The sequence below is a fragment of the Benincasa hispida genome, chromosome 7 (genome assembly GCF_027475165.1).
Source record: "Benincasa hispida cultivar pf3 chromosome 7, pf3_genome.v1.1, whole genome shotgun sequence".
NCBI classification, from domain to species: domain Eukaryota; kingdom Viridiplantae; phylum Streptophyta; class Magnoliopsida; order Cucurbitales; family Cucurbitaceae; genus Benincasa; species Benincasa hispida.
In genome coordinates, this window is record NC_143484.1 from 13044967 (window position 1) to 13057182 (window position 12216).

Here is a 12216-nt window from a genome sequence, read left to right on the forward strand (position 1 = left end):
GTGAAATCGGATGTATAATGTCAGTTTTATAAAAAAAAAAACGAATCTTTAATGTTGGTTTTAAACTAACATTGAAGATGGGCTATAATATCGGTTTAAAACCGACATTAAAGGCCTATCATTTATTAAAATTTTAAACTTTATTAAAAAAAAATATCTTCTTCATTTCATATCAAATCTTCTCTCTCCTTTCACTTCTCTCTTACCAAACCCTATCTTCTCCTTAGTTTGACCGTGCGAATCACTTCTGATCATCGTCGTCACTGGTGTTGCTTGGATCTCCATCGTTGTGGGCTTCTTCCGGTGGCGGGTCATCGTCGTGGGTGTTCTCCGGTTGTTTTTCGTCATCGTGTGGGCATTGTTCTTCCGGTGGGTGTTCTTCGCGTGGGTGTTCTTCAAGTGTTCTCCGGTTGGTTTTCGTCGTCGCATGGGCGTTATTCTTCTGGTGGTTATTTGTCGTGGTTATTCTACCAGTGGGTCAACTCGTCGTTCGCCCAGCTGGTTCCGATCGTGGAGGTGGGTTGTCGATGTGGATCTAGTTGTGGGTTTTTCCAATCTGGTCGTCTATTTGCCCAATCTACTCGTGGGTCTTCCGATCTAGTCGTCGGTATTGTACTTTTGTCAGATCTGTCATCCCAACTCTGTTCGCAAGGTTCAGTGGTCGCCAGCATTCCAATCTTCGAGCTCCGGTTCAGAGCTCTTCAGGTTTGTGGGTTGTTTAAGTTGTTTGCTTGGAAAGGTAAGATTTTATTTTCATATGAATTTTTAATTTAGTAATTTAAGGTTATTCCATTCATTTTATTTTTATTTTAATGATTAAGCTTATTGAAATTTTGAAATGTTGGAATTAAATTAGTTGAAGAATATATACTTGGTTGGTAGTCTTGCTTGGTGTAGTTTAAGTGTATATTAAAATCCTTTTCTTTCAATTATATATAAACTAATTTGGTCTTACTTGGTTGATTAAGTTTGATTGGTGTGGTTCAAGTGTTATTTCATTAATTTTATGTTTTGTTCCAATGATTAAGCTTCTTGAAATTTTGAAATGTTGGAATTAAATTAGTTGAAGGATATATACTTGGTTGGTAGTCTTGCTTGATGTGGTTCAAGCATAAATCATGTGGCATTTTGGCCCTTAATCTCAAATTAATTAATTAATCAATGTTTTGATGATAACAAACTCAATTTTTAATTTCTGAAAATCTTAGTCTTTTAATATGTCCATAGCGTAAAGCTTGGAACAACGATTCCAACACCTCTTGAATCACTCAAATCGGAGCTAAAACGAAGACGATATGACCGAAACAAGTCCATAGAGAAAATACCGTGGTGGATTACGTGGCATAACCAGACCATTTGCATGTAGACATGTGGCAACATATTGGTTGAATGGTGGATCATTAAGAGATTAGCATATGATAGATTTTTTATTTTTGGATTGATTTAAAATAAAAAAATTGAAATTAAAAATAAATTTAAAAGGAAAATAAATTTAATATTATTTTATGTTCGTGTCTAACGGCTAGTTTTTTACACATGGTATGTTTTTTTTATTTTTGGATCAACTTTAAAGAGAATGAATTTAAAAAGAAAATGAATTAAAAGGAAAATAAATTTAATATTATTTTATGCTTGTGTCTAACGGCTAGTTTTTGATACATGGTATGTTTTTTTATTTTTTGGATTAATTTAAAAAAAAAATTCAAAAGAAAAAGAATTTAATATTATATTTTATTTATATCTAACGACTAGTTTAGTTTAAAATATCCACCATTGATTTTTCTTTTCCAAAATCCAATGGTCCAAATTAGTTGTAGTTTCTAAAAAATATTTCCATCACTATATAAACCATCTTCCTCTCCAAATTTTAAACCAACAAATTTTACATTTCATAGCCCTCCAAAACTCAAAAGTTCCATTGTTGCTCTCTCTAAGTTCCCAATTTTTTTGCTTTTCATCTTATTCTTTAGAGAGTGTTATTGTATTATGAGGATAAACTTGTTGAGTGCTTAAACTTGTAAATCAACTCTAGTGAGAGTTGTATTGTGTTCTTCAAAAATTCCAACATTTGTAACGGTTTGATCCTAAACCGTGGAAAGAATCGGATTTTCTCTTGAACCTGTAAAAGGAGCGGTGGTGTAACGGTTAGGCTCTAATCCGTGGAAAGAGTCGGAAAGATTTTATTCAAATTCCCAAGAGGCGCTTGGGGAGTGGAGTAGGTCGAGTTTGACCGAGCCACTATAAAAATTACGGTGTCTTCTTCTCTAACTCTTTCCTTTTTATTTTTGCAATTAATTTAAGCAATTTATTGTATGCTTTAGTTTGTTCTTATTTATTTGTTAAAATTTGATAGAATTAAATTATCACATTTTTTGGTCATCTTATTTGTTGCATAATTTGAATTTTTCTTATTATTTATAAAAAAAATGTATTACTTAGTTTAATTGGGTCAATTTAGAAAAAAAAAAAGTTTAATGAAACCTTATTCACCCCCCTCTAGGGTTACCATATCTATCCAACAATTGGTATCAGAGCGGGTTGCTCTTCTTGAAATATTTATTTCTTGATAAACTTAATTGTTTTTTAGCTATGGCAATTTTAGGTTTTATCCCTTTTACCGATAGTCAATCTATTACAAAGCCTCCTTTCTTTAATGGTACTAATTATAGTTATTGAAAAAATAGAATGAGATTTTTCTTGCTTTCTATTGATTATGATTTATAGGATATTGTTGAGGAAAGTTTTAAAATTCCAACAAAAGATGTTGATGGTGTTAGCACTATAAAACCTAATGAAGAATGGTCAATAAATGAAAAGAAAGCATATTCTTTAAATGCCAAAGCTATTAATTGCTTATTTGGTGCTTTGAATGAAGTTGAGTATAATAGAGTGTCTATTTGCAAACCGCTAAAGAGATATGGGATAAATTAGAAATTACTCATGACAAAACTAGTCAAGTAAAAAAAACAAAGATTGACATGTTAGTTCATCAATATGAAATGTTTAAAATTGATGAAAATGAAGTTATTTTCGATATGTTTATTAGATTTACTAACATGGTCAATGCTTTAGAAGGATTTAGGAAAAAGTACTCAAATCTTGAGAAGATAAAGAAGATATTGTGGTCTTTGCCTAAACAATGGGAGCCTAAAGTCACCGCCATTCAAGAGACAAAGGATCTCAAATCTCTCTCCATTGATGAACTCATGGGCACATTGTTGACGCATGAGATAAAGATCAAGAAAAACATGGAGGATGAGAAGAAAAAGAAAGAAAAGAGTATAGCTTTAAAGATCATCTCTTTAGATGTTGACTCCCAAGATGAAGATGACCTTGATGAAGATGATGTTGCCTATCTTTCACGTAAGTATAAGAACTTCATCAAGAGAAAGAAGCAATTCAAGAAACATCTCTCCAACCAAAAAGAGTCAAAAGGTGAAAAGAGCAAAAAGGATGAGATAATATGCTATGAATGCAAGAAACCGGGTCATATTAAAACTGATTGTCCTTTTCTCAAATCATCTAAGAAATCCAAGAAGAAAGCAATAAAAGCTACTTGGGATGATAGCGATGAAAGCGAAAGTGGGAGTGATAATGAAGAAGTGGCCAATTTTTGCTTGATGGCTCATAGTGACAAAGAGGATGAATAAAATTGAAAGGTAACTCGTAGAACCTCTTTCTTATAAATGAAGTTGTTCGACAGCTTTTGAAAATATGCACAATGATTTAGAAAAACTTAGTTTCTATGTATGTTGTGCTTAAAAAAGAAATACAATTTTTTATCTTAGTACAACAAGTCTTTTAACTTGAAGAAATTCTTGCTTAAAAGAGAATGTGCATGATGCTATGCATATTGATGAAATGAATATCTCTATGTGACAAGCATGCTTTTGATTGTATGAGAAAATGCCTTGCTTGACAAAGTTAAATTTCTTGAGCATATAGTTGTGAAAAAGATAATTTGATTAAATTACTCAAAGAAAAGGAATTTAGTGGTTTGCAAGAACTTGATAAAGCTAAAAGAATCTATTAAAAAGTTAACAATAATGCTCAAAGATTAGACAAGATATCTGCAGTAGACTATATTGATGAATGTTCTACTCCTTCAAGTTCTAAAACTATCTTTGTTAAAGTATTCTCATAATAATTCTAGCTTAATATGCCTAAGGTTGTGTCCATGTTAAATCTAATTTTTTGTGCCTATATGTCATTATGGTGTTAAAGGCCATATTAGACCTAAGTTTTTTAATTGAAATATGCTCATACACTTTCTCCAAGAAGAAATTTTCCTCAAAAAGGGGGCAAAGTTTCACAATGCACCAAGGAATAATTTCTCCCAAGAAAAATAGAGTGCATAAATTTTTGTTTGTAAGAGATAAATCTTTGCATAATGTTGTTTGTTTCTCATGTTGCAAGTTTGGACATACAACTTATTCTTGTTACTTGTCTAAATCCAATGCCTTAAATGTCTATGCAAAAATGAAATGGATTCCCAAGTTAGTCAATGCTAACCATCTAGACCCCAAACAAGTGTGGGTAACAAAGAATCAAACTTGAACATTTGACTTTGTAGTTTGTTTGAAAGTTTCTAAGAAAAACAAGTGCTACTTGGATAGTGGTTGCTCGAGGCACATGACGGGAGACCCATCCAAGTTTGTCTCTCTCTCCAAAAAGAATGGAGGACTTGTAACCTTTGGTGACAACAAGAAAGGTAAAATAATTGGTAAAGGTAGTATAGGTAATGAATCTTCTATTTTAATTGAAAATGTACTTTTGGTTTATGGTTTGAAGCATGATTTACTTAGTATTAGTCAATTGTGTGATAAAGGCTTTAGAGTTGTGTTTGATAAAAAAAAATTGCATCATTGAAAATGCTAGTGATAGAAAAATTATATTTGTTGGAAATAGAGATGAAAATGTTTATACTATTGATTTGAATGATTGTCCTATTAATGATAAATGTTTATTGGCTTTGCATTATGATTCTTGGTTATGGCATAGACGACTAGGACATGCTAGCATGCACTCAATTTCAAATATTTCCAAGAATTCTTTGGTTAGAGGTCTTCTCAATTTTAAATTTGAAAAAGACAAAGTTTGTGATGCTTGTCAAATGGGTAAGCAAACTAAGTCCTCTTTCAAATCTAAAAATGTAATCTCTACCACTAGACCCCTTCAACTATTACACATGGACTTATTTAGCCCTTCTAGAATTGCTAGTTTTGGAGGGAACTATTATGTCTTTGTGATAGTTGATAATTTTTCAAGATTTACTTGGATTTTGATGCTAAAACATAAGGATGATGCTTTGAAAAACTTTTCTAGTTTTCCAAAAAGAGTTCAAAATGAAAAAAGTTTTTTTTTTTTTTTTTTTAATTTCTAAAATTAGGAGTGATCATGGAGGAGAATTTGGATAGCAATGCTTTTTGCGAAAACTTTTTGGTGAAGAAAATGGTTTTTCTCATAATTTCTCCGCTCCAAGAACTCCTCCACAAAGGTGTAGTTGAAAGGAAAAATTGTCTTTTGTAAGAATTTGCTAGATCAATGTTGCATGCGTATGGTTTATGTCACACCCTTTGGGCAGAAGCCGTTAACACGCTTGTTATGTTTTAAATAGAGTTTTAGTTAGATCATCTTTAGATAAAACTCCTTATGAGTTTTGACATAGAAAAAATCTAAATATTGGGTATTTCAAAGTTTTTAGTTGCAAATGTTTTATTTTGAATAACAAAAAAAAGCTTGAAAATTTTGATTCTAAGATGGATGTTGGTATTTTCCTAGGATATTCCTCTACTAGTAAAACTTATAGAGTTTTTAATAAGAGAACTTTAGTTATTGAGCAATCTATGCATGTTATGTTTGATGAGTCTTGTAATAATGCTTCTAATGAGACTATTTGTAGTTATGATTTAAAAAAAGATTTTGGAGATTTGCGTGTTAGTGACAAAGACAGGAAAATTGTTTCAAACATGCAAGAAGTAAGCATCAATAAAAGGAAGGAAGATGATTATTTGTTGCTCCATCTCATCCCAAGGATTTGATTCTTAGCAACCTTAAACAAGGTGTGAAAACTTGTTATTGTCTTAATTTATTTAGTAATCTTACTCTTGTTTCTCAAGTTAAAACTAAGAGTTTTAAAGATATCGAATGTGATGAGTTTTGGATTTTAGTTATGCAAGAAGAACTAAATCAATTTGAAAGGAAAAAAGTTTGGGAATTAGTCCCTAGGCCTTCTAATGCATGTATAATTGGAACTAAATGGGTGTTAGAAATAAAATGGATTAAAATGAAAATAACATTAGAAATAAAGCTAGACTTGTAGCTCAAGGTTATTTTCAAGAAGAAGGTATAGGTTATGAAGAAACTTTTGCAACGATTGCTAGATTAGAAGCTATTAGAATGTTGCTTGCTTTTGCCTTTTATAAGAATTTTATTTTGTATCAAATGAAAAGTGCATTTTTAAATGGTTATATTGTGGAGGAAGTTTATATAGAACAACCTATGGATTTTGAAAGTTTTGATTTGCCTAATCATATTTATAAGTTGAAAAAAGCTCTTTATGGCTTAAAACAAGCTCTAAGAGCTTGGTATGATAGATTTAGAAACTTTTACTTGAGAATGGCTTTAAAAGGGGAAATTTTTATACTACTTTCTTTATCAAGGTCAAATAAATGATATGCTTATAGTGCAAATATATGTGGATGATAATATTTTTTGTTCTACTAATCCATCTTTGTGTGAAGAATTTTCTAAGTGTATGCATAACGAAAGTGAGATGAGTATGATGAGAGAACTCAGTTTCTTCCTTGGACTCCAAATCAAACAACTCAAGTATGGTATCTTCATAAGTCAAGAAAAATACGCAAGAGATTTGCCCAAGAGGTTCAAATTCAATGAAGGTAAAATTGCAAAAACTCCTATGAGCACTACCACTAAGCTTGATAAAGATAAAAAAGGTAAACATGTGGACATAAAGACTTATCAAGGTATGATCAGATCTTTATTTTATTTGACGCTGGTAGACCCAATATCATGTTTAGTGTATGCCTTTGTGCGGAATTTCAATCTTGTTCTAAGGAATCACAATTGCATGTCGCTAATAGAATATTTAAATATTTGTTTGGAACTGATATAGGTTTGTGGTATCCTAAAAATGTTGAATTTTATTTGGTAAGATATTTCGACACGGATTTTGCTGGTAGTTTACTTGACCGTAAGAGTACTGTGAGACTTGCCAATTTCTTGGTAGTTTCTTAGTATCTTGATTTAGTAAAAAGCAAAATTTGGTTGCTTTATCCATTACCAAAGCGAGAATATATTGTAGTTGCTAGTTGTTGTGCACAAATTCTTTGGATGAAACAAACTCTTTGTGATTTTGGATTAAAGTTTAATAATGTGCCCATATTTTGTGATAATACTAGTGCTATTAATTTGACTAAAAATTCTATACACCATTCTAGAACTAAGCATATTGATATTAGATATCATTTTATTAGAGAGCATGTACAAAATGGTAATATTACTCTTGAATTTGTAAGCTTAATAATCAATTAGTGGATATTTTTACCAAGTCATTGATTTAAGAAAGTTTTTGCAAAAATAGGCTTGAGCTTAGTATTATTCGTTATGATGCATCTTGATTTCCTATCTTACTTGATATTATTATGTAATGATATAGGAGGAGAATTGAGATACTTTGTATGTGTTCATATTTTTAGGGTAGCACTTATATGCTTATTTTTCTTTTTGATGATTCCAAAAGGGGAGAAGTATAAGAAAAATGTGTTATGAATGTATATTTAGGGAGAGAATTAATTAAGAGGTAGAAGGTCATTCTTTTTTATGAATTTCAAGCATGATCTTTGTGGTCATATGCATACTTGATAAATAAATTAAATTAGTGATCACATGTATTGATATGGTTATGTGCATTTCAAGTTATATTTCTTCTATGGTTTGTTATAATAAAAAAGTGGGAGATTGTTGCCTTTTTAGTCCTTAATCTCAAATTAAATTAATTAATTAATATTTGGATGATAACAAAACTCTCAATTTGCAAAAAGACCAATATTGTTGATCTCTCAAAGCTCTCAATTTTCTTTATTTTCATCTTTTTTTGAGAAATTTTTTATTTATTTTGAGGATTAAATATTGTGAGCCCAAACTTGTATGTATGCCCACTATTTTCAGAGAGCTTTATTAAGTAATGGAAATGATTGGGTTTACTCTTAAATTCGGAAAAGGAGCAAGGTAGCAGTTCGTCTTTCATCTGTGGAAAGAGTCAAAGGAGATTTTTAATCGAAATCTCAAGAGGTGCTTGGAAAAGTTGATGTAGATCGAGTTTGACTGAACCACTATAAAAATTACGATGTCTTCTTCTTCTCAATAAACAACCATTATAAAGAAATAGACGTGATAGAGAGAAAATAGGAAAAAAAAAATTCGCTAGTGATTGTTTTTTTTTTTTTAAAAAAAAAAAAGAACAAAGAAAGAACAAAATGAAAAAAAAATGGTTCAAAATAATGAAATAAAGTTGAATGATACTTTTGCTAGAGCAAATATGAAAAATTGCCAACAAAATTGAAAGAATGCCTATAACGTTACCAAATACAATTTTTATGCACGGTTGATTTTTTATAATAGAATTTAAAGTCACCGTTCAAATACAAATTGGTTTTGAATTTTTCTGTAAATACAAAGTTAAAAAATTGAAGTCACAATTACAATAAATATATTTTGCCATCCATTATAATTTTTCAAAAGATTAGAATGTGATTTAAATTTTAATATGCATTTCTTTTTGTTGCAAAACGAGAAATAGAGCGTGAAATGATATATTGAAGGGTAATTTAAATTGGTAGTATTTTTTAAAATAATAATCAAGTATATACCATCATTTAAAAAGATTATAAATATAGCCAAGATAGACTCTTACCAGTGATATGACGTATCACTAATAGACTCCTACCAATAATATGGTCTATTACTGATAAACTATTTAAATTTGGTCTTATTTGTAATTTTTTTTTACATTATGTTATATCTGCTAAGATTTTGGGTTTAATGTCTATATTTTCAACCGTCCTTATATTGAACCTGAAAGCTTTGTTATAATCAAAGTATTGACTTTGTTGGCCGGAAGTTTCTCGAGACTTAGCTAGCATTAATTTGTTAGCAACATTTATCGATTTTCAACAAAATACATATTACGAACTAAATTAAGCTTCTCAATATAGAAAAAGTACGACAAAGTTGTATATATCAAAACAAACTTTTAACAAATTTCAACCAACATAAAAGAGTGTATATAAGCAATGCTCGGGCTTTGCTTCTCACCACAATCCAAAAAAATATATTTATTGACAAAAAGATAAAAGAAAATGGGAAGAACTTTTCAAATCATTCTCTTTCTAGCCTTAGCTTTTGTGTTTTCATCTCTTTCAGTTTATTCGTTACCATTGTCAACACGAGGAAGATGGATCATTGATTCACAAACAGGTCGTCGAGTGAAACTTGTGTGTGTGAATTGGCCTTCGCACACACAGAGCATGTTGGCAGAAGGCCTCAACCATAGACCGTTAAAAGAACTAGCAGATGAGGCAATCAAGTTAAGATTTAATTGTGTACGACTCACATATGCAACCCATATGTTTACTCGCTATGCGAATAGGACGGTTGAAGAAAACTTTGATCTTCTTGATTTAAAACAAGCAAAAGTTGGATTGGCTCAATATAATCCTTTTGTGTTGAACAAGACTATTGCTGAAGCTTATGAAGCTGTTGTTGATGTGTTGGGGGCGAGTGGTTTGATGGTCATCGTTGACAACCACATCAGCCAACCAAGATGGTGTTGCTCTCTTGATGATGGCAATGGTTTTTTCGGAAACCGAAATTTTGACCCTCAAGAATGGCTACAAGGTCTTAGCTTAGTTGCCCAACGCTTTCGCAACAAATCACCGGTATGTAACATCAAGAGATTTTCTTAAATTCTTACAACTAAACTCAACCTTTTAAAAACTTTTATAACATTGCATTAACATATAAAGTCTTTTGATTGTTGTTTAGGTAATAGGAATGAGTTTACGAAATGAGATACGAGGCTTTATGGAAAATGCAAATGATTGGAACAACTATGTAACTCAAGGAGTAACCACGATTCATAAAATAAATCCCAAAGTTTTAGTGATTGTTTCAGGCTTAAATTATGACAATGATCTCCGATGCTTAAAGGAAAAGCCTTTGACGGTAAACACCTTAGACAATAAGTTGGTTTTCGAGGTACATTTGTATTCTTTTAGTGGAGATTCTGAGAGCAAGTTTGTACAACAACCATTGAACAAGATCTGTGCAAATATTGTGAATGGATTTATAGACCATGTTGGGTTTGTAATGGAAGGATCAAATCCATTTCCTTTATTTGTTAGTGAATATGGGTATGATCAAAGAGAGGTTGATGATGCAGAAAATCGGTTCATGAGTTGCTTCACGGCCCATCTTGCACAAAAAGATTTGGATTGGGCATTGTGGACATGGCAAGGAAGCTATTATTATAGGGAAGGTCAAGCAGAGCCTGCAGAAACTTTTGGAGTACTCGACTCTAATTGGACTCAAATTAAGAATCCCAACTTTGTAAAGAAGTTTCAACTATTGCAGACCCTATTACAAGGTAATTATATTAATGTTATGAGTACATGAAAAGATCTATAACTAGCAAACTTCTCCGATTTGTAAAAATAAATGTCCAATAATTCAAAAAAGTTTTGTAAAACTAGTTAATTAACAATTTGTAACATTTTTTTATGGTACACAGATCCAAATTCCAATGCATCATTCTCATATGTTATATATCATCCACAAAGTGGCCAATGTATCCAAGTCTCTAGAGACAACAAAGAAATTTTCCTCACTGATTGCTCTGCCTCAACTCGATGGAGTCATGACAACGATGGCACTCCAATTAGGATGTCAGACACTGGTTTGTGTTTGAAGGCTAGCGGAGAAGGCCTTGAGGCATCTCTTTCAACTGATTGTTTGGGTCAACAAAGTGTTTGGAGTGCCATTTCGAATTCTAAGCTTCATTTGGCCACTTCCACTCAAGATGGAAAGAGTCTTTGTTTGCAAATTGAAAGCTCCAACTCTTCAAAAATTGTGACCAACTCCTGTATTTGCACAAATGGCGATCCAAATTGCCTTCAAGACACCCAAAGCCAATGGTTTGAACTTGTTGGAACCAACACATTATGATTAACCTTGTATTTTAAGATTATGTATATGAAAACACCTTGTATTTCAACTTATGACAATCCAAATTACCTCCAAGATTCCGAAAGTCAATGGTTTGTACTTGGTTGAACCAACAAATTGTGATTCGGTCTTGCATCTTTCACTAATGGTTATTCAAATTGCCTCCAAGAGATCTAAAGCCAATGATTTAAACTTTTTGGAACCAACACTGTTGCGAAATCGACAATTAAAGAAGATAAAAAGGATTGTAGAGTAGGGAAAAATCGACATACAGATATACGTGGTTCACTAACAGTGTGTTAGCTACGTCCACGGGCCGAGGGAGAACAATATTATTTCGAGAGAATGTATTCAGAATCACATTAAGAATGGCGCCTCTAGGTTAGAGAGTTTATATATCGCACTGCTCTAAACTCTAAGGTCGAAATCGTAAATAACAGCAAATAAATAAATATGCTGAATACAAAATCTGAATAGGTTGTTCGAAGCACCAACAAACAAATTCAAGATATTTCAACAAATCTCCACCTTGACTTGAATTCTCTCCCAGAAAACAAATATACCAAATGCAACATAAATCAATATCGCCAGACGTACCCAGACTTCTTCCTCGTGCCTCAAAGTGTCCCACAAAGGGGACCACTAACAATTCAAAACATTCAGCAAGTCCAAACAATATTGGAACTTGCCTTGTGGAACCGGTTTGGTGAACATATTAGTAGGGTTATCAGTAGTACCAATTTTCATCACTTTAATTCTCTACTCACCTCTTAAGAAGTGATATCTTACATCTATGTGCTTAGTTCTCTCATGATGAACTTGATCCTTGGCTAGGCATATTGCACTCAAACTATCACAATATACAATAGCTTGGTCATGATGCAAACCAAGATCACCAACTAACCCCCTCAGCCATATTCCCTCTTTAGTAGCTTCTGTCAAGGCCATGTACTCTACTTCAGTAGTAGACAA

The 12216-nt window shown here is 32.0% G+C and overlaps 1 pseudogene; it reads left to right on the forward strand.

Moving 5' to 3' along the window:
• The first annotated feature begins 9380 nt into the window (after nucleotides 1-9380).
• Nucleotides 9381-11244, forward strand: LOC150034934 (glycosyl hydrolase 5 family protein pseudogene; annotated as a pseudogene).
• The last annotated feature ends 972 nt before the right edge of the window (nucleotides 11245-12216 follow it).